This window comes from Rattus norvegicus, chromosome 3, assembly GCF_036323735.1.
Source record: "Rattus norvegicus strain BN/NHsdMcwi chromosome 3, GRCr8, whole genome shotgun sequence".
In the NCBI taxonomy this organism is placed as follows: domain Eukaryota; kingdom Metazoa; phylum Chordata; class Mammalia; order Rodentia; family Muridae; genus Rattus; species Rattus norvegicus.
Genome location: NC_086021.1, coordinates 107,612,351 through 107,639,556, shown reverse-complemented (window position 1 = coordinate 107,639,556; position 27,206 = coordinate 107,612,351). Strand labels below are relative to the sequence as shown.

General features: G+C 37.7%; 1 long non-coding RNA gene across 2 annotated transcripts; it reads left to right on the top strand.

Moving 5' to 3' along the window:
* Positions 1-359: 359 nt before the first annotated feature.
* On the top strand, positions 360-27,106 carry LOC134486295 (uncharacterized). Of its 2 annotated transcripts, XR_010065106.1 has the most exons (5): positions 360-598; positions 9,700-9,784; positions 14,140-14,249; positions 24,629-24,795; positions 26,512-27,106. It is a non-coding gene; the product is annotated as an uncharacterized LOC134486295 (long non-coding RNA). The 2 variants fall into 2 exon arrangements; XR_010065105.1 differs by lacking the exons at positions 24,629-24,795; positions 26,512-27,106 and having other exon boundaries at positions 360-471; positions 14,140-14,568.
* Positions 27,107-27,206: the final 100 nt, after the last annotated feature.

The window sequence follows — 27,206 nt, the reverse complement described above, 5'->3', positions numbered from 1 at the left end:
TCTGCTAAGTTGATTGCAAAGTTCAGGGAATTGAGTTTATCATAACCTTCTGCCTGCACCCTTCCATTTCTAAGCATACATTTATGGGGCCATTGACACTGATGAACTGAGAATGACCAACATTATAGTCCCCAGATTGGTGCTTTAATACTGGCAAAATCCACCACCCAAGGAAGGTATGTAGTCCTTGAGTAAACACTAGTTTTACAGTCTGTAGAATAATCAGCTTGGAGAAAATTTACAATTCTAAAGTTCTACCCTTAGAATTAAAAATAAACGTTTATCTCAGGAAGGAGCGTCATAGTCCAGCTCCATTGTTATGTAGAATTTCGAAAGTGGTGCAAAGAAGTGTGTGCATTCGTGGACATCCCCAAGCACATCCAAAACATAAGCCCTGGAATTGGAGAAAACTTCCTTTCATCATAAAACTGCTGTTCAAGTGACTTAGAATGATCACATCGGAAGAGTAAAGTGAGTTCGCTGTGTAGGCACTGAGTATAGTTGACAGGTTTCTTACCGGACATAGGAAGACTTGTGTATGGAAGAGAAGGTGGTCATGTGACCGCATTGCTAACTTTTGACAAAGGGAGAACAGACGGTGAGTGAGAGCTGTAAGGAATGTCATCTTTAAGCAAAGGAAATGGAATTTGCTTAGAAACTTCCATGTGGAGCAGAGAATTACCAATACTTTGTTTTTAGACGTCTTGTGATGGTTTAAGAATGATAAATTTGTACTGCCTTCAGCCACTTAGTGTATGGCAATTTGTGACGGCGGTTGAGGCAAATCATTGTAGAATGGTAAAAACCACATTGACTTTAACCAAGTTGTCAGCTACACCTGCGACAGCCCCTTCAGAAGGCAAGTGAGTAGCAAAGATTGCGTTACTGGCATCTGTTTTACACTAGAAAATGACTTGTTTGAATATAGAGAATTAGCGTTGTCTTCTGAGTCTATCTGCATGTTATACTCCTGTGCAGAGCCTTTGACAGGTGTAAATTGCTCCTTCTTTCCAAACAGGTCTCTGCACCCATTTCAGATGCAGCCTGGAGCAGATCTGATATGCCCTATTTACACAAAGCCTCTTCAGCACCTACCTCATTTATCGTATCTATTTACTTATTTTCTTATTTTGGAGAATGAAGACTATAGTGTACTCTGCGCTGGCCTTGAACACACTACGTAGTTTGTAGTGCATCTTGGCCTTGAGCTCTCAATTCTCTGCTTAAGCTTTCCAAATGTTAGAATTACAGTTGTGAATAACCTCACCTAATGACTTTGTCAGTCTTTACTATGGTAGCATCTAATCTATGACTTGCATCAAAATCAGGCTATTATGAAAATGCTGACCAGGATTTAATTTCAGGGGACCCAATTAGAACTTCTTTCACTTGTCTGGTTTTAATTCCTTTATACAGATTACAAATACACAACACTAAAAAAATTAGACTTTTCATCTTGGTTCTGTTATAATTTGAAACCCTTGAAACTCTAAAATTCTGCTTTTTGTGCAATGTATGAGTCATATTGTGGTCATGGTGTCATGTTACTCTTTGATATATATATTCATCCCCACAAAGGCTCAGACTTTCTTTCTCTCTGTCTGTCTGTCTGTCTGTCTGTCTGTCTGTCTGTCTGTCTTCCTTCCTTCCTTCCTTCCTTCCTTCCTTTCTTTCTTTCTTTCTTTCTTCCTTTCTCTTCCTTCCTTCCTACCATTCTTTCCTTCCTCCCGTTCACTTTTTCTTTCATGTATGTGTTATGTGGTGTGTGTGTGTGTGTGTGTGTGTGTGTGTGTGTGTGTGTGTGTGTGTGTAAGGTTATGTTCAGGGGCTTGTACGTGTAAAGGCCAGACAATGTCATTGGGATGTCTTCCTTTATCTTTTCTACTTCAAATATTCTCATGGATTCTGGAACTTACCTAAGTAAATAAATGAATTAGTGGTCAACAAGGCCCTATGATCTACTTGTCTTTTTTCCCCACAGCATGTATTATACACATTCACTGCTGCCTCTGACTTTAACATGGGTGTCAGGGTTCTGAGCCCAAGTCCTCTTGATTCTGAGTACAAAGTATTTCCTATTCAAGTATGTTTGTAATATTTATCTTTCAATGAGCTAATGGATCCATTGATGTCATGGGCAAAATGGACACTGCATTACAGGTTCCACAGCAAAGATATTACAAATAGTTCAGCTTTATTACAGTTATTATTATCCTCTCATTTTATTTATGTTATATTTTAAAAGCATTTCTTCTGCCATAAAATTACTTAATGAGTATAGCTGGTATTATGGGTAGGGATGCACTTCCATATTTTTAGTTTATCACTTATTTGTTATTTTCTCATTAACATTTCTCCTCTAACAGATGAACAGGCATGGGAATAGATGTTTTGGATACCTGTGGTCATCGTCTAGAAGCAGAAGAGAAGATTATGAAGAGGCCTTGAGAACACAAGGGTCTGGGAAGGTAGCTCTTCCCAGAGGACTGAGCCTTTGATTTGACCCTTGAATGATGAGCTGATGCAATCTCTAGAACAAGGGAGAGTGGTTTTGACCACAGCAGTGTGAGGGTGCACCACAGGTAGTAGAGAGCAGTAACACACAGCAGTTGAAGAGAGAGCCAAGGAGTAAAATAGCACAAAAGTGGATTTAGAGTCACCAGCTTAATGTCTCTAGATATAAAAAAGGTTAGATAGGCAAGGAGAAAAGAGAAGCTGTCCCTGTGGTTCCTCTTAGAACAAGAACATCAATTAATGTGACATAGTTACATGCCTACCACCTCCTTTAATCTCCTTGCAGTGGGGCAGGCCATGCTTTTCCTGGGTTTGCAGGAGAAAAAAAATGCCTGGTCTTACTCTGCTCTTTCTCACCTAGGACCGGTGCAGCTCATTAGCAGGGCAGACTTGTTTTCTATACTGTGTTTTTAGAATTAAATTAAAAAGGGTTTGGGCAGTAAAAAATATTAAAAGTAATTTTAGGAAAGAATTTAATTAATTTAAGTAACATGTATATCAGGACATATATCCAATTAAAGACATATTTGAGGATGAAAACATATACTTGGAAGTCAACTTGGCGTCCATTTCTCCTTATTTTAGGGATAAGACTCCACATTTTGTTAATTTGGATACATTATAATTTTAACACTTTGTTAGTCCAAGCAAAATTTATCTCTATTCAGGTACGTTCATAATTTGTCCAGTTTCTAAATTAACTGTTAATTCTTCATAGTCAGAGAAGTACTTTGGTTTTTGACTTTCGTTATTTTGATCTTGTTGGATGATCTCACAGGCACTCGAGTAGAAGAAGCTTACTGTATTCAGGACAGTGGGGGGGATGCCTCAATAGGCACCTGATTCTTTATCCAGAAGAGGATAACCATAGTCTATAGATGTTGAAGAGTCTAATCAGATGAGACAATTAGAGTTGAGAATAATTTTCTTCATTTTGTCTATTTCTATGTCACTTTGGTTTCTACATGGGGAAGGCAGAATGGGCAACTGTAGACTATCCTACTTTTCTTTTATTGGGAATAGCAACATTCTCCACTTTGTGAGGTAAACGTTTCTGCACTGGTTCAGGGTTGTCACACGAATTCTACGTCCTATACTTAGGAATACTTTTACAAAAGTAAAGCCATGCTTTACAGTCTAATCACATGTCCAATTTACTTTAGCACAGTGTATACACATCTTTGTCAGTAGTAAGATGTTGTGTTTACAAGTAGCCATCATGTAGGGTCATGTTTCAGAATTCAGGCTGAAGAGAAGTGCATCACTCAAATTCCACACATGTGGATAAAACAAGGACATGAGGTTCTTGGTTGTATTCATCTGAAGTGACAGACTAGTTTTCCCCTTTAAGATGAGGTTTCACTAAGGTGCTCTGGCTGGCCTTCAACTTACTATGTAGACAGGTGAGCTTAAACTCACGGGGTTCCGCCTTCTTCTGGCTCCTGAGGGCTAGGATTGAAGGCATGCATCATCAAGCACAGATTGAAGCAACCATCTTATTGGAGATACCATATTCTCAGACAACTTGGATTCATGCAACAAGGCAAAGGAAAAAAATAGAATGAAAAACCTTAGCTTTCTGTCTAAGCTTATCCCCGGTGCTGAGATCCCACCGAGGAAGGCATAAGTTTTGTCTGAACATGTCTTTATAAGAATTAAGACTCCCTGAGAAATTCACTCTGGAGACAATGCCAATTTCCAGAACTCCCCTCAATACACTAGAGTAGCTGTGGTGTTTGAGCAGATTTTGGTGACCGAGGCCATTCCCATGAATATAGATTTTATCATTTAATTCATATCATTTTGACTGCTCAGTGAGTTGGGCACAATGACAAAAGAAATACAGCAGCATTTTAAATATATTACAGGGCTGAAACCTAGTTCTTGGGCTGAAGTTATACTGTGAACTGGTGAAAATAAATTGGAGAATTTGGGACAACAAGTACAAAAACTGACAGGTTCATTATATCTTGAATTTTATACACAGGCTATGAATACTTTTCAAGTTAAAATTTTAACTGCAGAAGTATGAGTCACAACTCCAGTTTAAACTTTTCTCATTAAATTTTTATTCTAAAATGTCATTCTTAGAACAATTAATTATTTCTTAAATTAATGTAATTATGAAATATGCATGTAAGATAATAAAATAACAATGTAATAATCATTATCTACCTTTTCCTACCATCTAGTTGAAGAACTCTACTATTAATATTATAGCATCAACATTATTATAGTTTATAAAATTGACGTTCATAAATAAAAATAACACATCTAGATTTTACATTCATTAAAAAGTTAATCTATGTTCAAAAGTGTTTAAAGATATGTGTAGAAGTGTTGATCATGACCATTGGCCACTAGAAAAATGTTGATCAATATGTCTTTTTAAATTATTTGATAAATATTAGTTACTGATGTTTTAAAATTTCTCATATATATGTTTATATTTGTATCCTGGTAGAATGTCCCAAACGTGCTTTCTTTACACTGATTCTGTTTTCTAAAGGTCAATTCTGCTTTACTTAGAATCCAACGCATACTTTTCTTTCTGGATGAAAGTAAAGTTTTCTTTCAGTATTTGGTTTTAATTCGACCTTGCCACCATACCTCATAATTGTTCTATAAAAAGATAAGACTTCCGTAACACATGAGCAAAAGTAGTCCCTTTGAAAAATAAATAACTTTAATATAACTTTTAAAATTGCCTCTCAAATGAAATGGAACTGTATTGTACTTACAATAGTCTGCCAAACATCTGCTTATGATCACCTTCATTGTTGTATTAAATTCTCAATGTTGGTCTATACTCCAAGTAAACATATTGAGTGATATATCAATTAAACTATGAAACAAAGCACCCTGAAACAATACTATTGATTAATATTACTAATCAGTCAGAAATTGGGGCAGGGCTCACCGGTATGTGATATACTTGTTTGCACTCATTTATGGAGCCACAGTCAGTGCCAAGTTGGCAAGGGTTATCTACTTGAGATAGCCTTTCCTGCCTCAGCTCTCCTCCATGCTGTACATGGTCTCTCATCCCCTCATGCTGTCATGAGCCTGTCCACATGGAAGAAAAGCAAGCAGCTGGGAGAATGCAGAAGTACATGGACAAGGACAGCTTTTGAGCCCACAATTTCAAACTGACATGGCACGTTATTGATCAAAGCAATTCATAGGCCAGCGGCCACATAGCAAATCCAGGGCAGCAGGTAGCAGTGAAGGACTGAATTGCCTTTTGCGTTTTAGCACAGACAATACCCGTTACTTAGTCTTGAGATACATATCGAGATGTTTCTATGTTGTTTTTTGTTTATTTCCAAGCAAAGGAAGGCCTAGGGAGAAGTGTTGGGACTATAAAAGGATGTTTAAACTGCCATTTCCTTTGTTGGCAGCTTTCTCAACATTTAAATGCTAAGAGGCCTTAAATTTCTTCACAGTAATCTTTGCTTGAGAAGCTTGACATTCTTGTGCTACAATCTAAAAGGGAAAACTAATATTTGCACAGGGGCTTGTTTTCAGTTGCCAGATGTCTACACTTAAATTTTTATTTTCAAGATAGACTCTTGCCACGTTGACTTGGTTCAAGCCGTCTTCTTGCCTCAGACATCTAGAATCCTGGGAGTAGAGGCATGGAGCACCATGCGCAGCCCCTGCGCTTTAATTTAATTTTACTTTCCTTAGTATATGTCAGACAGTTATATGTGGTTATTCATTCATTTGTACGGTAACCACCATCGTGACACATTTTGGCTACTCTTTACTGAAAGTATATTTCCTAACAGATTAACATATATTGGAGACAAGGATTCCTTGTGTGCAATTCCTTACACGATCGTCCATTTTTGTCCCATGCTCATTGTTACCTGCACTGAGACCTGCTGTTGCCTCTGAGCTGGCAATGTTTGAATTGGCTCTTGTTTACCCTTCTGATCCTCCATCAATCAGGCTGTCAGTATAGACGTTTACATTTACATAATTAATGGCAATCCTTCTTCGTGTCAGTTCAGTTTGCGCTATGACCAACGATTTCATTTACACTCTGGTGACCTTCCAAATTCCACTTCTGTTGATTTGATCTTTAGGTTCTTCAAGTTCAAGCGACACTGTCCCTACATGCTTAGAGAAGTGTTTTCCAGACCCTGGGCCAGTCCAGTTTCTGCTGATGCTTTTGCTTATATTCATTACCTCAGCTCTTCATTTAATATCTTATTGATTTAACAGTGTTTGCTCTAATATTTTCACATTCCGTGAGCTTGTCTCTTTCTCTTTGGAAGGTCTGGGAGGGTGTGCTGCTTGTTTCAGACAACTCTTGAAATCCTGAGAATGTTGGTGCCCATATGATGCCATCTAATTTGGATGGAGCTGATTGATCAAGTTCAACTTCCCTTCCTTTTGGTCAAATAAATATTTTGCATATGTTCTAAGTGTAATTAGTGGAATTAACTGCTCATTAGGCTATAGTGACTGAATATTCTTTTTATGTTTTTGGATAGAGAAAGTCTCTGTTTAGCCATTTATTCAATGATGGTCAAAAACTCGAGGTTATAGTTGTATGTGTGAAAAGACTTAGATTTTATAAGTTTAGAAGTTCATTACTTTGTCTGCTTAGTGTTTGTAGGGGAAGGAAAATTATTTTCTCTCTGCCCCTCTATGTTCTTCACAGGAATGATTAAAACATTATAAAAAAGATAGATTTACTAGTGGATAAAAAGTTGATTAATACATACCTCATCCAAACACAGGAAATACATAGGGAAAATATTTTAAGTTAGCTTAGAATCAAAACTAAACTAGCATCTCCAGTTAAAAACAAAAGGAGACAGAGGTGTGTGGACAACCCATTTTGTGCTATTTTTCATTACCATTACTAATACCTAAGGGAGGTATTTTATGCAGAAAACTGGTTATTTTGTCTCATTGCTTCATGGGCTTCAAATGATGATCAGCTTTGCTATCTCAGACCTGTGACAAGCTGAGGCATCCTCTCAGGAGACCATGCATGAAGAAGATTATTGCGTCTTGTGGTGAGATGTGACGTGGATGCCGGTAAAGGGGTTGGCTCCAGTTTTCCATTCAAAAGCGTGATTATTTGATCAGAGCATCTCCAAACAGACTTTACCCCTTAGAGATTCCATGAGTCTCTAATAGTCACATGGTTGTGACTTAGCCTCTATCCATATGTGTGTTCAAATGTACCCAAGTTAATATACACGTTTATCACAAGGCTTTCAGCTTGCTTTCTATACAGACAAGAGTTGTCATTCCATCACTATTCTCTTTTTTTGGAATAGGGTATAGTTATTCTCACAAGTGGAGAATAGTTAGTCTCCCTTAATAGACTTTAGTTATTATTCCAAAAGGAAAATGCTAAATTATTTTCAAAGTGTTTTCTTTGTTAGATTTTCCTCAAAATTATCAGCTCAAAATAATCTTTATCTAGTAAAGCACCAGTATATTATAGTAGCATATTCTACTTCTTTACATATTTTGTTACACCCCTGAAATGTGCCTGCTATTTAAAACCATGTTTTGAGCAAGGAAGACAGAGTCAAGCTCCAGTTATGTTTTTTTTTCTTCCAAGTATGATCCTCAATTTATTCTTTTGTAAACCATACAAACTTTATACTCATGAAGTTCTGGTGACATAAAATACATGTATCTGAACTTATTACATAATGCAAATTGCATGGAACATATGAAAACTTAGGAAAATATATCTTTGCAAAAACACCAAAGGCTGTGTCTTTCAGGGCAATCTTTCTGTTTTGGTCTGGTTGGCTTTATTCTGGAATTTTGACATTTGTTTTCCTGATCCACATTTGACCTTGCTGTTTCTGGAGGTAACAATGAGTGAATTCAATCTGGATTGAAGAAAGAGTATGGAAAAATAGGAAGTAACTTCTACCCTGCCATGCCATGCCCTGAGCCAAGTATGAACCCAGCTTTATGCCTTATATTTAAAGAGTGGTTTTACTCTGTTTGATAAAACTGATAATAACATTCTCTTGGAGACAGGGGAGGAGGAATAGGGTGAGGAACTGTCAGAGGGCAGATAATGACTAAACTGGAAAGATTAAAAATATTTTTAAATATTTATTTTACTTATATGAGTACACTGTAGCTGTCTTCAGACACACCAGAAGAGGGCATCGGATCCCATTACAGATGGCTGTGAGCCACCATGTGGTTGCTGGGAATTGAACTCAGGACCTCTGGAGGAGCATTCAATGCTTTCAACTGCTGAGCCATCTCTCCAGCCCCGAGTAAAAATACTTTTAAAAATCTGATAATGGATCCAACATCTGTGCAAGAAGACTCTTCTTCACATGCAATGTATGGAAGGAAACATTTACTCCCTCAGAGGGCTTGACAAATAAAACAAACTGATAGTAGGGGTCAGCAGGAATAAAAAAGATATACAAGTTTATTAATTATGTGTTCAGGGAACTCAGAGGAAAACCAAAAGACCACAACAGAGCCAGACAGATATAGAGGTGGGAAACACTCTTCTTAGAAAGGATAGGAGAAAATAGACAACCAACAAAGAGTAAAGGATTTAGTTAGAAGATGAAATGCTGTTGGAGTATTAGATAATGACCTGTGATGTATTCTGTCTGAGCAGCTTGTCTACATTAATTCTCCTAAGATCTGATTTTCTGGATTCATGATTTATCCTGATAGGGAATATTTAAGAATATATAAGTATCAAGACTTAATTCAGCTTCAGATGGTTAAGAAGAGCTCAGAATGGAAAACTCTTCACCGTATCTACAATTTCCCATGTACCCTTAGACTAAATCACCCAACAAGGACAAAACATAGTTTAAAGAATCATCCCCTAAAGCATTTCTGAGAAAAAGAGGCTTTTCTGGGGAAGGACTCTGGAAAATGAAATGAATACTGCAAGGGACTAGAGACAAAAAACCTCAGATTGCAGTAGAATTATTATACCTAAAATTTGAAGCATTTGAAGGAACCTAAAGTGATAGAAATAGATCAAACACTTAATGAAAAAGGAAATCATTCAAATTGCCATATGCAGCAACTAAATAAACTACTTCCTTCTTCGAGATTTAGATATTTTACCATAAAACTAGGGTGCTGTTTTCTTAATCGTAAATTGATTTACTCCTTTGTCTTGCCCTGATTATTATTATTTTACTTTCTAATGCACAGGCATATGTTACCATATTAAGAATGTCTACAAAGTCTTTGAAGCAAATCAGGGGTCCATTCAGCATCACTGTTGATAGAAATCATGGTAAGTATGATTTAGCATGCTTCCAAGAGCTGCAGTAAATATGCTGAGCCAAATTCCTAGGGCATCTGAACCACAACTTGGCAGAAAGCTCGGCCTTCTTCCAAAACCACTAAGTGTTACCTTTGTGACCTGACTGTGTTAATTATGAGTTGGACACTATGGGAGGTGCATCAGCTCATTGATAGCATTGGGGTGAGTCCAAACTTGCTTTCTGGGAGTAAGAAAGCCTGGAAAAGAAGCAGTCTTTACTTCATTAGAAAATGTGTGTGCTTCTTTATGTGTTCCATATATGTGACCAGCATTCAGGTGAAAACAAATCCCTGAAACATGGATGTGAGTATCAGGAGACATTTCTGGTATTGGGTGGCTATTTGGCAGTCTGAACCAATACGCTGAAGGAATTGATAACATGCCTGACTCAGTAGGATAGAAAACAAAAGATCTTGACATTTATCTTATTTTTCCCTTCTAAACATAAGCTTTACAATAGTATGATATGATCTAGAATTTCCTTTAAAATGACAAAATATAGGATAACAGCACTTCTTGTACTCATGCTACAGAAGAGAACAAATCAGGAGAAAGTCTAAAGGTAGGGTGTAGGAAATATCTGTTTCATAACTGAGTCTCTTGAGACCTATTGTCTTTTCAAAGTACTCAAACATACAGGATACATGAACACATGCACATTCATAACACTTTTTTTACATACACAGTGTTAATTCACTTTACATTATGGCAATCAAAGTTTAGATTTTGAAAGTTAAATGGAAATATTTGTTACATTGGTTTGGGTAAATAAAGAGTGTTAATAGGTGTTGCCTTATTGCATGGTAAAAGTACCATCTAAGAATCTAAGATTGCATAGCATGTTCTCTTAGTTAAGAGAGGGAGAGGACGAAGGAGTGTGTGTGTGTGTGTGTGTGTGTGTGTGTGTGTGTGTGTGTGTGAGAGAGAGAGAGAGAGAGAGAGAGAGACAGGGGGGGCGGGGAGGGAGATGATTGTCATGTACCTTTCTACTTTATTTTCATTCTTTCCCCTCCTACATTGCCTTTTTTTGTAATCCCTGGCCTTCCCAAGCTCTTTCCATCCCTCCCCATTTATCACATGTATTTTTAATCACTCCTATTTAGTCTCTCCTGATAGATGTCATCCTTCTCTCTCACGATCCTCCTCCTTTGCTTTCATCACTAACACACACAAAATTTCAAGGTTGACAATTGCATAATTTTGGTTACGAATCACCGAATTCTACCTCATTACAACTATTTAGGTCTGCTCATACTAATGAGAGTTGTATTTGGTGTTTCTAGGCTGTTTTGTGCTCCGTGTTGCTCAGGAGACCAGGAAGCTTACAATAAGATGGATGGCATAACAGTAGTAATCTTATATAGGAAACAACATACAATTAGGTAAAAATTATATAATGGGCTGCTAAATGGGGCATAGCTGAATACACTTTGCAAGTATTTAGTGTAAGAGCAGAATTTATTATGTGGAAATGGTGAACATTAAAAGCTAATATTTCTACTTAAAATTCTTTCTCCTCCTTTTACATTCCTCAGAAAGCTAATAATACCAAGGAGAGGGACTGGAAAGCAGCAAACAGAGGTGAGGGAGACTGGTGCTCAGGATTTAATCATACGCAAAAGTACATTAATTTTTTTGGAAATTTTCTTTGTGCGTTATTTTCTTGGCACTTACAAAATAAAACAAGTGACAGACTGACAAAGGGGGTTGTCAGGACAGCCAGAATTTAATGCTAGAAAAAAAATAAAATATGAGCAGTGCATAATCAACCTGCTCCAAGCAAGCTTAACTACTCGAGAGTTTTACAGGAAGTTGTATTTGTAGGTTTCCATAGTGCGAGTGCTATATTTATATTTTCTATAAATCAAGTCTGTCATCTGTACACTTGAACTAATTAGGGAGAAATCAGATATTTCAAACAGGAGGATTTAAACATAATAAATGAATACAATTTTCAATCATTTGTATACTCTTGAAAACATCCCTGTTAATGTCTCTCTAGTGTGATGAATATATGAATATATATATATATATATATATACATATATATATATATTCAGCATCCTTCATCTCACTGGAAGGATTATGGTTTTCTGTTTCCTTGTGGTCTATCTTGGGCAGTTTGTTTGGATGGAATTTATAGTATGCCAATGATACATGTAAGCATTTTGTAGCCTACACCATTTCATGTCCCAGCTAGTTTTCAGGTTATGTACTATCAATGCTGTGAGTCCAACAAAGGAATGATACCTGCCAATTACCAATTCAATAGAACTGTGAAGTTATAAAAAGAGGGTCTTGATATACACACACTTAACAACAAGAAGTATTATATAAGACCTTGTGGATATTAACCTAAAAGCTTGAATTACCCAAGATACAATCCATAGACCACATGAAGCTCAAGAAGAAAGAGGACTGAAGTGTGGATGCTTCGGTTCTTCTTAAAAGGGGTAGCAAAAAATATTCATAGAAGGGGATATGGAGACAAAGTTTGGAGCAGAGACTGAAGGAAAGGCCATAAAGAGCCATCCCACCGGGGTATAAAGCCCATATATATACAGCCACCAAAACTAGATAATATTGATGAAGCCATGAAGTGCATGCTGACAGGAACCTGATACAGCTGTCTCTTGAGAGGCTCAGCCAGATTATGTCAAATACAGAGGCGAATGCTAGCAGCAAACCATTGAACTGAGAATAGGGTCCCTAATGGAGGAATTAGGGAAAGAATTGAAGGAGCTGAAGGGGCTTGCAACCTCATAAGAACAACAATACCAACTAACCAGAGCTCCCAGGGACTAAACCCCTACCTAAAGACTACACATGGACAGACCCATGGCTCCAGCTGCATATATAGCAGAGGATGGCTTGTTCAGCCCCAATGGGAGTGGAAGTCCTTGGTCCTGCCAGGCTGGATTCCCCCAGTGCAGGGGAAGGTCAGGGAGGGGTGAGAGGTGGGAAAGCAGGTGGTCGGGGATGGCGAACACCCTTATAGAAGAAGGAGAGGGGGATGGGATAGGCAACTTATGGCCCAGAAACCCAGAAAAGGAATAATATTTGAAATATAAATTGAATAAACAAACAAACAAACAAACAAACAAACAAATAAAACAAATAAAAGAACTTGCCAAAGCCACAAGAGTCCTTTCACCAGGAATTGTGAATCCTGTCAGTTTTTTTCTGGAGAAATATAACATGCATGCACGCGCATGCGCGCGCGCGCGCGCGCGCACACACACACACACACACACACACACACACACACACACACAATACAGTTTTTTTCACATTTAAACCCAGATCAAAATACGATCATGCATTCTTACATAAAATATTCTTCCTATGTGATCCTTTCTTTTACCTCTGATTGTCAATATAAAGTAGACATCTAAATTAGTTTTAAGATGGATGTTTAGACTTCTGAGCAAATGGAGGTTTCTCTCTTCACTGGATGTTTTAATTGAAAATACCCATGGCTCAATATTCTCTTTATATCGATTTCAGTTGAGATTGTCACAGGTAATGTGGATTGTTTCATGATAGGAATGGGCAATCTGAAAACCCATCATATTTATTGAAGAGGAAACAGATTAATACCAGACCCAACCTCAGTGGAGATCATACATCAAAAAAGAATATGTACAGCATTTTGGTACACATGTATGTATATATAAATACATTCACTGTGCAAAGTAACAGGTTTAAATGAAGATATTTCTATACATGCATATAGTGTTCTTTGTCCATATGTACCTGTGTCCTGACTTCCTCTTTTATTTCCTCTGCTCCTCTCCCATTTTCCTACTCATTCTGCCAATTGTTTTGTTTCATGTTCTATATTTAAATGTGATTTTATGTATCTATGAAAAATCTAGGATGTAAAAATGAAAAACACACAAAAGTATTTGTCTTTCTAACTTATTTAACTTAAAATAGTTTTAGCCAATTTTACCCAGTTTCAGGAAAATGGTACAATTTGATTTTTATTCCAAAGTAAAACTTCCTTATATATTATATAAAATATATTATATATACATATATTAATACATATGTATACACCCATATATCTATACACATATACGCACAAATATATACATGGCACAGATTATATATACGTGTGTGTGTGTATGTGTGTGTGTGTGTGTGTGTGTTTGTGTGTGTGTATGCCACAGACATTTTACCTAGGCTGAATCCACAATTGCCTGATATTCTCTAACTGGATAGCTCTTCAAGTCTATAGAACATTATATTTTATTTTTACTTATTGGTGTTTGTGTGTCAATGTATGTCAATATGTGTTTGCATTGTATATGTGTTTTCAGGTACCCACAGAGAACAGAAGAGTTACTGGATCTCTTGAATCAGGAGATGCAGGCAGTTGTGAGCCACCCTACATGTGCTAGGAATCAGACTCTGGTCTTCTGAAAAATCAGTAAGTGCTTTGAGCAGCTGAGTCATTGCTCCAGACCTTAGGTTTATTTTTAAGGTGTATTAAAGAGAGTGTGGGTTATATATCCTACACTGAACCACATTTGTTCTCTCACACTGGACAGAATTTGCAGAATATGCTTCCATTTCTGAAATTATTTGAATGCTTTTACATGATGTGCCATTGTGAAAAAAATGGAATATGAACTTACATCTCTAGATAATTGTCTTTGATTACTCAAAAAACAAAAAAACAAAAAAACAAAAAAAACAACCAACCAAACAGAAACCCCAACAAAACAAACTATCTGTAGTGTTGGCATTTTGGGGGGGGATAGTTCTTCCTATATTTTCTGATGTTTTTCCTGTAATGCTAAGTGTCTTATGCAGGTAACATGATCCAAATATTGAAGTAGAAGTTTGTCTAATTAAAAGTACTGAGACAATGGTTTCTCAGTAGAATCATACTGTGCAGAATTGAAAGGAATTTTTGTTTGTAAAGAATTATGACATGGCAAAAGAGATCCTTTCTTGGAATAGATAACCCTTTATCACCCTTATTCTGGCTGAGGAGTCTCTTCTTTATCAGTCGGTGAACGGACAGGAGTTTCTATTACAGAGTTTGAATCCTGCCTGCAAGAAAAAGGTAGAAAAAGAGGTTTATATCCTTATCAAAAAACTAGCCTGTTCAGTGGGGACCATATGGATAGAATTTCTCTTGCACCATCTAATGTGAGTTTTAGTCTATTTGTCCTTGATAACTATCTATCACTTACCATGGAATTGGAATAGATTGCTGGGTTTGCCATATATTTATAAACTGTACCAAGAATAGGATAATGGGATCTTGAAGAAGCCTACTGATTGACTTTAATTCTCTTGGAAGGAAAGACTGGCAGTAGTTGGGAAGGGCTTTTATGGTGTGCATGAAAGTATCCTCTCAATGGCTCTCGTAAGGAAAGCTTTTTTGGCTAGTTTACTGCGTCACTGGAAGGTTATTGGATCTTGAGCACTCTGATTTAATTCACGAGTTGACCTACTTACAGATTCATAATGTGGTAGTATAGAGACCTGTTAGCAACTCTGAAAGTGAGGGCTAACAGGAGGAAGTTGATCATTCAAATATCTTACCCTTGGCTCTTCCTAACCATCACGAAGCAAGTAGTTCCAGACCAACCTACTCTTTTTAACAGTTTCTCAGCCTTATCACAGGACCACAACAATGAAACCCTTGAAGTGGGGCACCTGAAACCACAGATTAAGAAAACCGTCTTTTTGTCTGTTTTTTGATGTATTTGCCTAATATAGGAGTGTCAATCATAGAACAATTACAATAAAGCCATCCCATTTTGCAACTAGTCAGTTAACCTATTCAAGCAATTTCCCCCTATTTTCTTTCTTCCCTTGAAAAAAAATATGGCAAATATGCAACTACAGTGACTTCGTTACATTTTTGTGATTACATTGTCCACTTTGATAGGCATATAATTCACAACTGAAATAAAAGGTTGTCAGCATTGGTAAGGAAGACTGCTGGGATGGAGAGAGGGCTTGATGAGTATACACTTTAGCTGTCAAGCCTGATAATGCAAACTTAAATCCAGTCCGCAAGGTAGAAGGGAATTGACTCAGGTTGTCCTCTCACCTTCACGAGGACACCGTGGAACACTCGTGTGTGTCTGTACATACACATGTGCATGTGCGTGCGTGTGTGCGTACACACACACACACACACACACACACACACACACACACACACACACACACACCACGAAACATGAAATAAAAAGGAAGGCCTACTAAGACATCCAGAACATTAAACAAGAGTCTGCCTAAATAAAACATGATTCAATTCTGCTATACATATTGATATTTCTTGTCCTTGGTAGGAGAAATGACAGTGCTCTCCAAGGCACTATTAAAAGGATGAAATTACAAACCCTATTAAATATATACCTGACCTTGGCATTCTTATGGCCATCATATATTATAGGAGGGTTATCCCTGAAACAGATGCACTGAAAGTCCCGTTTCTATCAATATGTATGTACTTACAACAGGGTCGGCCTGGCATTCCTGCGGCAGATTGTGCTGATGTACTGGGATAATTTCATTCACTTGTTTATACAAGGTTTAAATTAGATTAGTAAGTGCCTGGTGTCCCTCTTTCAAACTTGCAGGTTATATCTATATTATCTCTAAGGAGTTGCATAAAAAGCAGTGAGCTGGCCTTAGATAATTCACCTCAAAAGTCTTGTTAAGGTTAGAAGGCCACTAGATGTCCCATCAGCTGGGCAACACTCTTTTTTTTTTTTTTTCTAGAGCTGGGGACCGAACCCAGGACCTTGCGCGTGCTAGGCAAGTGCTCTACCGCTGAGCTAAATCCCCAACCCCAAACTGGTCCAGACACATTGGTCACACACCTTTGGTTTTTTTTTTGTTTTTGTTTTTTTTTGTTTTTTTTGTTTTTTTTGTTTTTTTTTTTTTTTTTCGGAGCTGGGGACCGAACCCAGGTCCTTGCGGTTGCTAGGCAAGCGCTCTACCACTGAGCCAAATCCCCAACCACAACACTCTTGATCACAGGCAAAAAAAGGCTCCTGTTGTTCATAAAAGCAGGCAGGTTGGGGCAGAGTCCTGTGTTTAGAAGAATTTATTACTTTATTTTGTAGCTTCTTGTTTCTAGTTTGAGACCTTGGGTATTCAGATGAATTTATTTCCAAACTGTATGATGTGGATAGCTCTTCACATATCTTAATGTGTACATGAACTCAATGGAGTCTTTGTTAGGACTCTTCTTATTCAGTATGTGTGAGTATGTCCTAGAGTCCTCATTTCTGAGAAGCCCTCTCATAGTTCTACTCTGGCCTCTCCTACTATACTTTATCTCTCTTCAACCAAGCTTCTGTAAATAACTAATTGCTATGTAAGAAACATATTTCATCATGATTAATACTTCCAAAGCTTGGGATTTCTTATATGTTTATTTGGCAGTGATTTATGGTCCTGATACAGAAACCTAACTTTCCCCCCCCAGCAAAAATCTATTGTTTGTAACTTCTTTACACTCTATTTAGTGTTATATTTAAAGAGAAACAATCTGTCCATGAAAAGGCAAAAAAGGATACTATTAGTGGGGGATGTAGAAAATTATTATTTCACAGTAGGTTCTAGTTCTTTCTCCATACTGTAATAATTCAGAGAGCTCAGAAACTAGTTAGCCTACAGGATGCCCAGTTTAATGTGAATTTAAGACACATAATAACTTTTTTGCATTATTCACGTGCTTCATTTAACACTTGGGCCATAGAGAATTTGTTTTGTTGGTAACAACTGATTGTATTGACTAAAATTATTTTGTCTGAGGGAAAATTTAAATTATCTTTAGCACAGGTTAAATGCGGGCTGTGTTAAACATGACAACTTTGATACCCCTGGCAGTCCTGTAAGTCTGCACTGCTAAAGAGTGTTGTTCTGTTCTGTCAAGACAAATCAAAGGGTGACAGTCATTTCCTATTTCCTGTTCCTGTATTCTCCTGCCACATGGCTAATTTGTAAATGAAATGAATTTTAAGTCGAAGCAGTGAAAATATGCCAAAGTATTCTAGGACTTGCTATATATTTAGATGCCATTCTGTGGGCTATGACCCTAATTTCCATACTAGGAGAATCAAAGTTTCTGAGAGGAACTCATAAACTAAAACATCCTAAAAATCATAAACAAGACTTTAATTTCCCTCTAAAATATTTATGTGTGACAAAAACATATGTAAGATTTTGATGTTGAAGGAAAAACAAACAAGCAAAATCCCCTTTCCCTTTACCAACTTAAGTTCCAATGTAGATGAAGCCTTGAATTAACTAATGGTAGAATAAGAAAAAAATTGATTTGTCAAGTTGAAAGACCCACCCCATGAGTCTTAACTCAGAGCTGCAACAGGCTTGAATGAGCCCAGGCACGCCCAGATACCTAGGGCCGAGTCACCATTAAAACTAACAGACCATAAAAGGAAAGGAATACAGAACAGACTAGGAGTACCAGATCTGGCAGGAAGGGATAAGCCCCTAGCCCCCGACATTCAGGACGTCCCAGCCCGCACGTACTCTTTTACCATGTTACAACCTCATTCGAATATGATTCAAACCTGCCAATGTGTGTAGCTATACCTTATTACCTCATCATGTGAAATAACCAATCATATGTGAACATGTCTATATGCCTCGTTTAAATCCACCAATCCCCGTAACTATGCATCTGCTTCTCTATGCCTGCTTCTGCTTCCCCAAACCCTATAAAAGCCCCATGCTGGAGCTGCTGGGCGCGCAAGTCCTCCGAAGAGACTGTGTGCCCGCAGGTACCTGTGTTTTCCAATAAACCCTCTTGCTGATTGCATCCGAGTGGCCTTGGCTTGGTCATTGGGCGCTTGGGGTCTCCTCCTGAGGGAAAGGTCCTCTCCGGAGGTCTTTCAAAGTATGAGTGCTTGATGGATACTCCTTGGATTATTATCAGGTTACTTACCACTCTTTCCAAAATATTGTAAATTGGAAATGCACTCATTACACCTGACCTATCAACCCAGCTTAGTGTATTCTACCTAACTGTACTTAAAACACAGTTGTCTATAGTTAAGGACAATCATCCAACACAAAGCTATTTGATACTAAGAATTGACTGTCATGCAACATACTCAGTGTCTTACTGAGAGTGAAATGCAGAAGGTTATTTTTGTTCTCTACAGTTTCTAATGAGCGCATAGCTCTCATGTTATACTAAGGTCACAAAGGACTAAGCACAACTTTCATTGTAATTGGAACAGGAGTTTATATATCAGACTAACAGAAGTTGGCTGGACCAGTGGGGAAGTGTAGAGTTCTCTTTAGTCTTTACACCAAAAATGCTAATAGGCACTAGCCCTCCTGCACTGTGAATGTCTGGGGAAGGGTTTATAGCAGCTGGATTCACACCTCTCCATGCAAAAGGTTAATCTCCCAAAGTGGAAACTCACAGGAGGCAATGTGAAAGGTGGCTGTATGTTAGGGAGGATATGCTTTAATTACATAACTGAAGAAGAGAAAGGTTCTTTTCTGGTTTCTTTTTCTGATTTCTTCAACAGTTTTCAGTTGTGAGTAACTCATAAAAGTCTGAACTCTTATGGTAACTATAAGAATATTTTAGGAAGCAAATACGTAGGCATTATATAAAAAATAAAAAATAAAACAATGTTCCCATTAGATAGTATCTGTTACACCATACAGAGCAGAACTGCAGTAAGTGAAAAGGAAAGGGCTACCAGAAAATGATACTTGTCCTCATCACTGCAGGATGAAAGCAGGGAGGGTGGAGTGAGCACAGCAGGTTGTGAGGAATGCGATAAACACTGCCTTGCAGATAAAACCCCAGATGCTACTAAGTAGGCAATTGCAGCTTGTAAGCTAGCCCATCCCTATGTCCAGCCATCCAAGCCTTTTAGTGGTTAGAATTTATGAAATGAAGTACATTTAACATGGAGCTATTTCATCTATAATTTACTCTTATAGAAAAAGTCCTTCTAATTACAAGGACACTCAGGTATGAAAGAAGTCCTGAAGGAGTAGAAAGACGAATTTGGTTATTAAATATAACTTGAAGGAGATGTTTTTCCTTTCAAAATGAGGTAATTCATCCTTCAAGCCTTGCACTGAACTCTGAGAAAGAGCTTCAAAGTGATTGTGAAACAAAACATGGTGCTCCCACTAATTCTGTAATATCATCAAAATGATTCTGAAATGATTCTGTTTGTAATGGCAACTATTGGTCTCAGCATAAGACTCTCCTTCTGGGACATTTTCATAACTAAAATCTGTTAACATAGAACATAGAGTCTTATCTGTGAGAGAGTTGCTCTAGACCCCTGTAAAGCGAAATCTTCTGATGTTCAAGCCCCTTTTATAAAATGAGAGAGTGAGTATAACCCCTACAATCCTCCTACAGATATTAGATATTTCCAGATTACTAATAATACCTGATACATTTGGAAGAACTGTACAAGAAAAAAGAAGTATATTGAATAGACATAACTTTCTGTTTTCATGTATTTTTGACTATTGGCAGAATGCATGAGAATAGACTACTGTTCAAAACATTCAGATACGCAAACTCCACTCAGCAGCCAAGTAGTTTCCCCCACCTTAATTTTGTGTATAAGTGCTGTCTGGCCACTTGACAGATTATAGGGGGTTTTTGTTTGTATGTTGGATTTTTTGCTTTGTATATCTGTTTTTTTTTCAAATTTGTTCCTATTTAGATTGTTACCCATTTCTGCAAAACATTTTTATAAGCTTAGAATACCCTTAAATCAAATTAGCTATAATTTTGTCTTTTGATAGTTTCACTGGTTTGGTCCCCCGAAACATTAACAGAAGATAAGCAAAATTAATTGAGTTTATTTACTTTTACGACTTGGAGCCTCATAAGGAGATGAATACATAAAGAAGTGGCTGATCCCAGCTCTGTTTATACTAGGACTAGTGCACAGAAGAGAGACAGGGGGAAGCAGGGTGCTCTAAAGACAGTCCAATCTGAGTGTTAACCTAACAGAAACAGCAAGCCTGTCGCTCAGGTTCCTCTGTATGCTATCTTCATTTTTGATGAAAGGATGCTCATTCTCTAGCTGTTTCCTCCAGGCTGGACAGGAACCTGCAGCAGAGCAGCTGAAGCGTCTCTGAGGAGTATCACCGAGCTATCAGGAAGTTGAGCCCCTTCATGATCTCTTGTAGATATTAGAGGCTCGCAAGGCTTCTGAGGCCTTTCTAGAAGCCACTCTCCACTCCCTGTACTCTAATCATCAGCACTTAAGAGGCTGGGGAGTTGGGATGGTGCATTTTAGTAGGATGACTGCTAGTAAGTGCTTAGGGGACTTCCTAGTTGTGAATCCACAGAAGAGTCACCTGTGCTTTGTGAGTAACCCTAATGAACTCACTCGTTCTGTTCACAGAGCAGGGTTTATATGAAATCCTTTCTTTAGTCTGTAGGTGCTCTTTATATAGGAGTAAATAACATTTCTTTACATTTTTCCAGGAAATGTCATGCAGCTATGCACCTGGGTATGAAGAGAGCACCTTTCAAGTCAGAACTTTATTATTTCCTTTGGGGGTGAGGAGCCACAGGCACCTTTGCACATCTGCTGTAATGCTATCAGTTTGAAGTGCTCAGTATGTCACAGTGCAATGTTCTGGGGTAGCATATACTGCTGCACACTATCCACAAAATCATAGAAGTTCACTCTAACCTTATCTGCCTTGGCAGAACCGGGAGGGGGATGGAAATGCCATGTTCCTTCTTACCTGATTGCATTATCACAGATTGTTTTGATCTTCATTTGATAAAAGTCAAACCTAAATGGGACAAATGGACTAGTTGAGAAATATTTTGTTAAAATTTATGAAAAGGTTAAGATTTGAATTGTAAATGCCTAAAAACCAGCAAATTACTGATAGTATTTTGGATCATGTGTTCAGATGTTTTCTCTTGAGAATATAGAATGATAAGTTCTTGCCTTAGGAACTATTTATATACATTATTTATTATCTGCTCTGGATTTGATCATTGATGAATAATGAAAGCCTGTGCCTTGTGACTTTTACTTACAGAATGAATTCACCTTTAATCACTACCATACATGCTGGGTTTTCTTAGTTATTCTCATCCCTTTTTTATTGAGGAATGGTTTTGTTTTTATTTATCTTTATAGACAATTACCATTTTTAGAACATATTAAAAACCTTTCCTAAGTGTTTACTTGACTCTGTTCTCAAATGCAAAAGAAACTTTACCATTTTAGATTTGGATTAGAACCTTTGATAAACAGTAAATTTTGAGATGTGGAAGAAATACACAGTCCCATCTAGGCTTTGGATCCATATCATTCTCTTTTTCTCACTACCGAGTTATAAAACTTCCCTGTGTGGTTAAATTTTAGTCAAAGGTCACATTTTCTCAGGACTATTTGTGTACTTTTATGTAAAATACAATTTTAGCAAAGAACTATTTTAAGTCAGTTTATGAAGCACACCCTACCTGTGATATCTAATTAACCCCTATATTTGGTTAGTTTTATTCCACAGACAGTATCTGTCCACCCTAGCATACCCAGAAAAAAATAATTTGAAAGGAAAAAAGATTCCTCCTGCTTCTATAGTCTTAGTCTGTGGTTGCTTGACTTTATTGCTTCTGGGCCCCTGTGGAGGCAGAATATCGCCGTGGAATCATGTGACAAAACAAAGCAGCTTACCCCATAGTGGGCAAGAAGAGGAGAGTGAACTGTCAAGGGGTGGAGGCTAAGACATACCCTTCAAAAGTGTTATTCTCAATGCCTTTTTTGTCCCAGCCAAGCACCATAGTCTTTTTCACCTCCTAACAGTTCATTCAACAGTGAATACCAAGGCATTGTCTATTTATAGAAAATACCTTTGATGTCTTTATATCTATAGCAATGTTACTGAATAATGTCTGCCTTGACAGACCTTAAGGAGTGCCAAGGAGTATATTTTCAGCAAGACGCATTATCTAATTTAGGAGGATTGATAATTTTCTAATCATTTTTATCAACAGTTAATAGTTTGTACTTATCCCATCACTACCAAAACTGAAGTTTATATGTCATAAAATTAATCCACAAATTCATGTACTTTGAGATGAGGTCTTTGATAGTTAATTAATTAGTAGATGACTGACAGTGGGGACCATCCGACAGCTTTGATTACATTATAGTGAAAGAAAGAGAAGCAAACATTTTATTCTGTCTTGTCCTTAGTGTTCTAACCAGGATGATCCAAAAGAAAAAGTTCTAATAAAAAGCTGAATGCATTCCAATATCTTACTCTTGGGCCTGCTATTCTAGGTTCAGAGTTATGAACCCCTAAACTATCACATCAATCTCCATTTCTCACATATTTTATTATAGCAACAGAAAATTATCTAAGATGGAAAATTGATAATAAAGGCTAGCACTGTTACTATAGAATACATTTGCTCCAAAATATACATGTAACTTTGGAAGTGGATAATGACTTAATCCTGGAACACTTTCGAGGTGGATGCATTAGAAGGACATACATTGTCATGAACAGAAGGTGAAAGGTGGTGCTAGTGACGACCAGAATAAGAGTTAAAGGAAACCCAGAAGCTTTTTGAGTACTTCATTGGTCTGAATCAGAGTAGTCAAAGAAGTACGTATGATAAAGCCCATTATAATGAATTCTCTCAAATGTATTCTTCTGAAATGACAAAGCATAAAGAACTGGAGTAAAAAAGTCTACCTTGTTATAAATTTACAGAGGATGTAGGAGCTTGCCCTCAAGCCTCCAGGATATGGGAAAATGCAGCACTAAGCACAGTGACCTAAATCCTGTTCTACATGCATCTGAGCTTTGAGGTGGGGAGCTTTTGGCTGGTTACAGTGAAGTACAAAGAAATCATCTAAGCATAAAATTTGTACCTTAGAGGAACAGATTGTAGAAGTACTTAGAAAAATTTCAGATTGATGGTGTAGGAGGTGATTAAACAATTTTTAAAGAGAAGAAGCAAAGGTGTGGTTGGATAATTTTTGTTTGTCTTTTGTTTACTTTGGAGTTTAGTATAGAGAAAAAAGATCATCAAGATAATGAGCAAACCAAAGTAAACCAATGAACCAAACAGACAAAAAGCAGAGGTTTCAGTCAGTCTCTTAAGTTATCCCTCAAGCCACAGTTCCAGAGATCTGAGAGGGTAGAAAGGTTTTGGTAGATGGCTCTGAACACACAGTTTGTACCTAGTACTGTTTTGAGTTTTGTTTCTTGTGTTCTTGAGCAGAATGTGATGATTATTCCATCTGTGCTAAAATGGCCCCAGATACAAATCAACATACTGCTCAGCCACAGACTGTAAATATTGCAGCTTGCTCATATGCAGTCTGTGGCATTGTAGGGGCACGACTCCCTTCTCCATGTAGTTGTTGAAGGAATCACAGGATTTCAAGAAAGAACAAGGTATAAGAACAAGGAAGTGCTATTGAGATTTCCAGAGCCTTGGAAAGAAGAGACTTTAAAGTCTCAACTATGGTAGAGTCATGTTAAACTATGGGTGCGGGACTGTCACTGAGCAGAGTTGGATCACTATAACTTCCAGGATGCACACGTTAGACTACAGCATGAATGCTAAAATGTGAGCTTCAGGTAAATCATGAGGGGTAGGCATTCTTGAGAAATTTTGTGTCCAGGCCCATACCACTGTGTACATGATGCAGAGTGTAGTTTCAAAATGTATTATTTGCAGCTTTTTGATTCACTCTTGTTTTTCCTGTTAGGTTTTAAGCTTACTTGAGATTTGCTACTCTCTGACTCTTAACCCATTTTTCTCTTTCCGTATAGGAGTGACTGTCCTGTATGGGCTGTATTCTCCATTAATCTTTGGAAGTTGAAAGCTTGCTTTAGTTTCACATGCTCATGGTTAGTGGATGTTCCTGTTACGGTGGATCCTGATTTGATCTTCACATGAGATTCTGGACTTTGAATGTTGATATTGAAATAAGCAAAAGGTTTGGGTCCAGTGAATTTAATTATGCCTTGTCAATATGAAAAGAATGTGATTTGGGGAGCCAGGGATACAATGTGATGATTTGAATATGGTCTCCAGTTCCTATGTGGAAAGTAGGGGCTCTACAATGCCATTAAGATTGAATGAAGCCACGAGGGCGAGGAACATGTCATTACTTTCCTAACTTCCTAAGAAGAGAGACGTGAAGAAGCAGATCTGCTCCACATCATTCACAAGCAAATGCTCTCTGCTGTGAAATGAGAAGGCCTTAGCCAGATGCCACGGAGAGCATGGTGCTGTGCTCTTAGAAGTCCTGGCTTGAGAAAAACAAAGAACAAAACAAAACAAAACAAAACAAAACAAAGAACAAAAAATGCTATTCTTCTTATAACTACCGGGTCTTAGGTATTTGCCACATCAACAGAGAAAAGACTAAGATACTAAATGGGTCTTGAATGGAGTACATGCTATTTGAGAGATGGCCCCAAATTTTTCTGAGTAAATAAAATGAGTGTAAGAGTAGAGAAAAACTAGTAGTTGAATTGAAGAGCACTCAATTTTCTTTCCTTCTTTAATACTAGTTCCACTTAAACTTGTTCTAACTTAGATATAGCTGGGAATAAATACAACTTGTTGTTAAAAATGAGTTTGCTTTCCGTAACAAGAGATCATGATTAGAGGCTGATAAAAGAGTTTCTTATTCTTGACACTACTCATGGCTATAGACCACAGAGTACTGATTAATGGACTGGCTAATTGTGCTTTCCTATTGAGGTCATTAGTCATTGGGAAGGTAAGTATATGGTCTCCCATTGCTTCCTTGAGCAGGTGCTGTGGGCACATTGGACTATTGGGTCTTAGTATGAGACACTGACATGGCTCTGAGATGAGCATGTGCAGTAAGAGTTTTCTCTCTCACATTAAATGACCTTTTGCATTTTAACTCTGAAAGGCAGGTGACCTGTAAGAAAGTCTAAAAAGCCATTGAAGGGTTTGGTCCTAACTGAGTTGGATTAAGATGTGACTAATGACTAGGTATATAGGAATCACATAGATTCAGACTGGAGAATTACTACCTGGTCAAAGCATATGAGCAGGGAAAAACACTTCACAGTTTGCTGTCCTTTTCCCTTGTATGAGATGGGAAAATAATCATAGAACTTATTTCATGGACTATGACAGGATCATACATATATGTTAATTTGTGTAAAACATACAACCAATGCAGAAAATTATTGTTACTTGGTAGACAGCAAATCGATTACACTAAAAGTGATCTTTATCACACATGTACCGTGATGAATATTACTGAAAGTATTTTTAGTCATCATTTTGCTTGATATTCTAACTAACATAGAAATCAGTGCTGTTACTGTTCTCTTTTTATAAAGCAGGAAACTAGGACAGATATTTGAGACTTTTTCCCCAAGGACTCCAACTCCCAAGGACTTCCCAACATAAATTTTCAGTTATTTACATTCATATCACATAATAAAAGCCAAAAATTGAACAGAAAAATATAGTTCTCATAAGTACTAGGCAGTTAAATATCATACATATCATAAAACTAAAAAGACCAAATCTCTATATAAGAACCTCATTTTTCTTATATTTTTTTATAATGAAACAAGGGTTTTCTGAAAATTTCTTAGCTCTTGACATTTTTGCTTTTAGACTATTGATTCCATGCATGACCATATTTCTACTTTCTCTTCAGGCTTACAGATTTCTGTGGATATTTGCATGAAAATAAGATTCCATTTGAGCTGAATGTTTACTTCTTACTTCTCCCTTCAGAGGACACAGTGATTTCCATGGCTGGGAGTCTCCAAATAGCGGATTATTTCTTCAAGCTGGTAACAATGCAAGACGTACTTGGGATAAAATTTCTCTGCACATTTCATGCTCATATTTAAAGAAAGTATAGTTTTGTGCAAGTATAAAGGCTTAGGAAATTCACTGGCAGAAATGGTCTTGCAAATACCCTTAGTGTATTTCTAGGTTCTAAAGAATTTATTTGGACCCGGTGAGAGAGAAACCCAACCGCCTGGTCAGGTGGGCACTCCTGAGGCTGCAGAGCGGAAGAGACCACCAACACTGCTCACCCCTGCCCACATCCCTGGCCCAAGAGGAAACTGTATAAGGCCTCTGGGCTCCCGTGGGGGAGGGCCCAGGAGCGGCAGGACCCCGCCGGACCCTGAAGGAAACAGACCGGATAAACAGTTCTCTGCACCCAAATCCCGTGGGAGGGAGAGCTAAACCTTCAGAGAGGCGGACAAGCCTGGGAAACCAGAAGAGACTGCTCCCTGCACACACATCTCGGACGCCAGAGGAAAAAGCCAAAGACCATCTGGAACCCTGGTGCACTGAAGCTCCCGGAAGGGGCGGCACAGGTCTTCCTGGTTGCTGTCG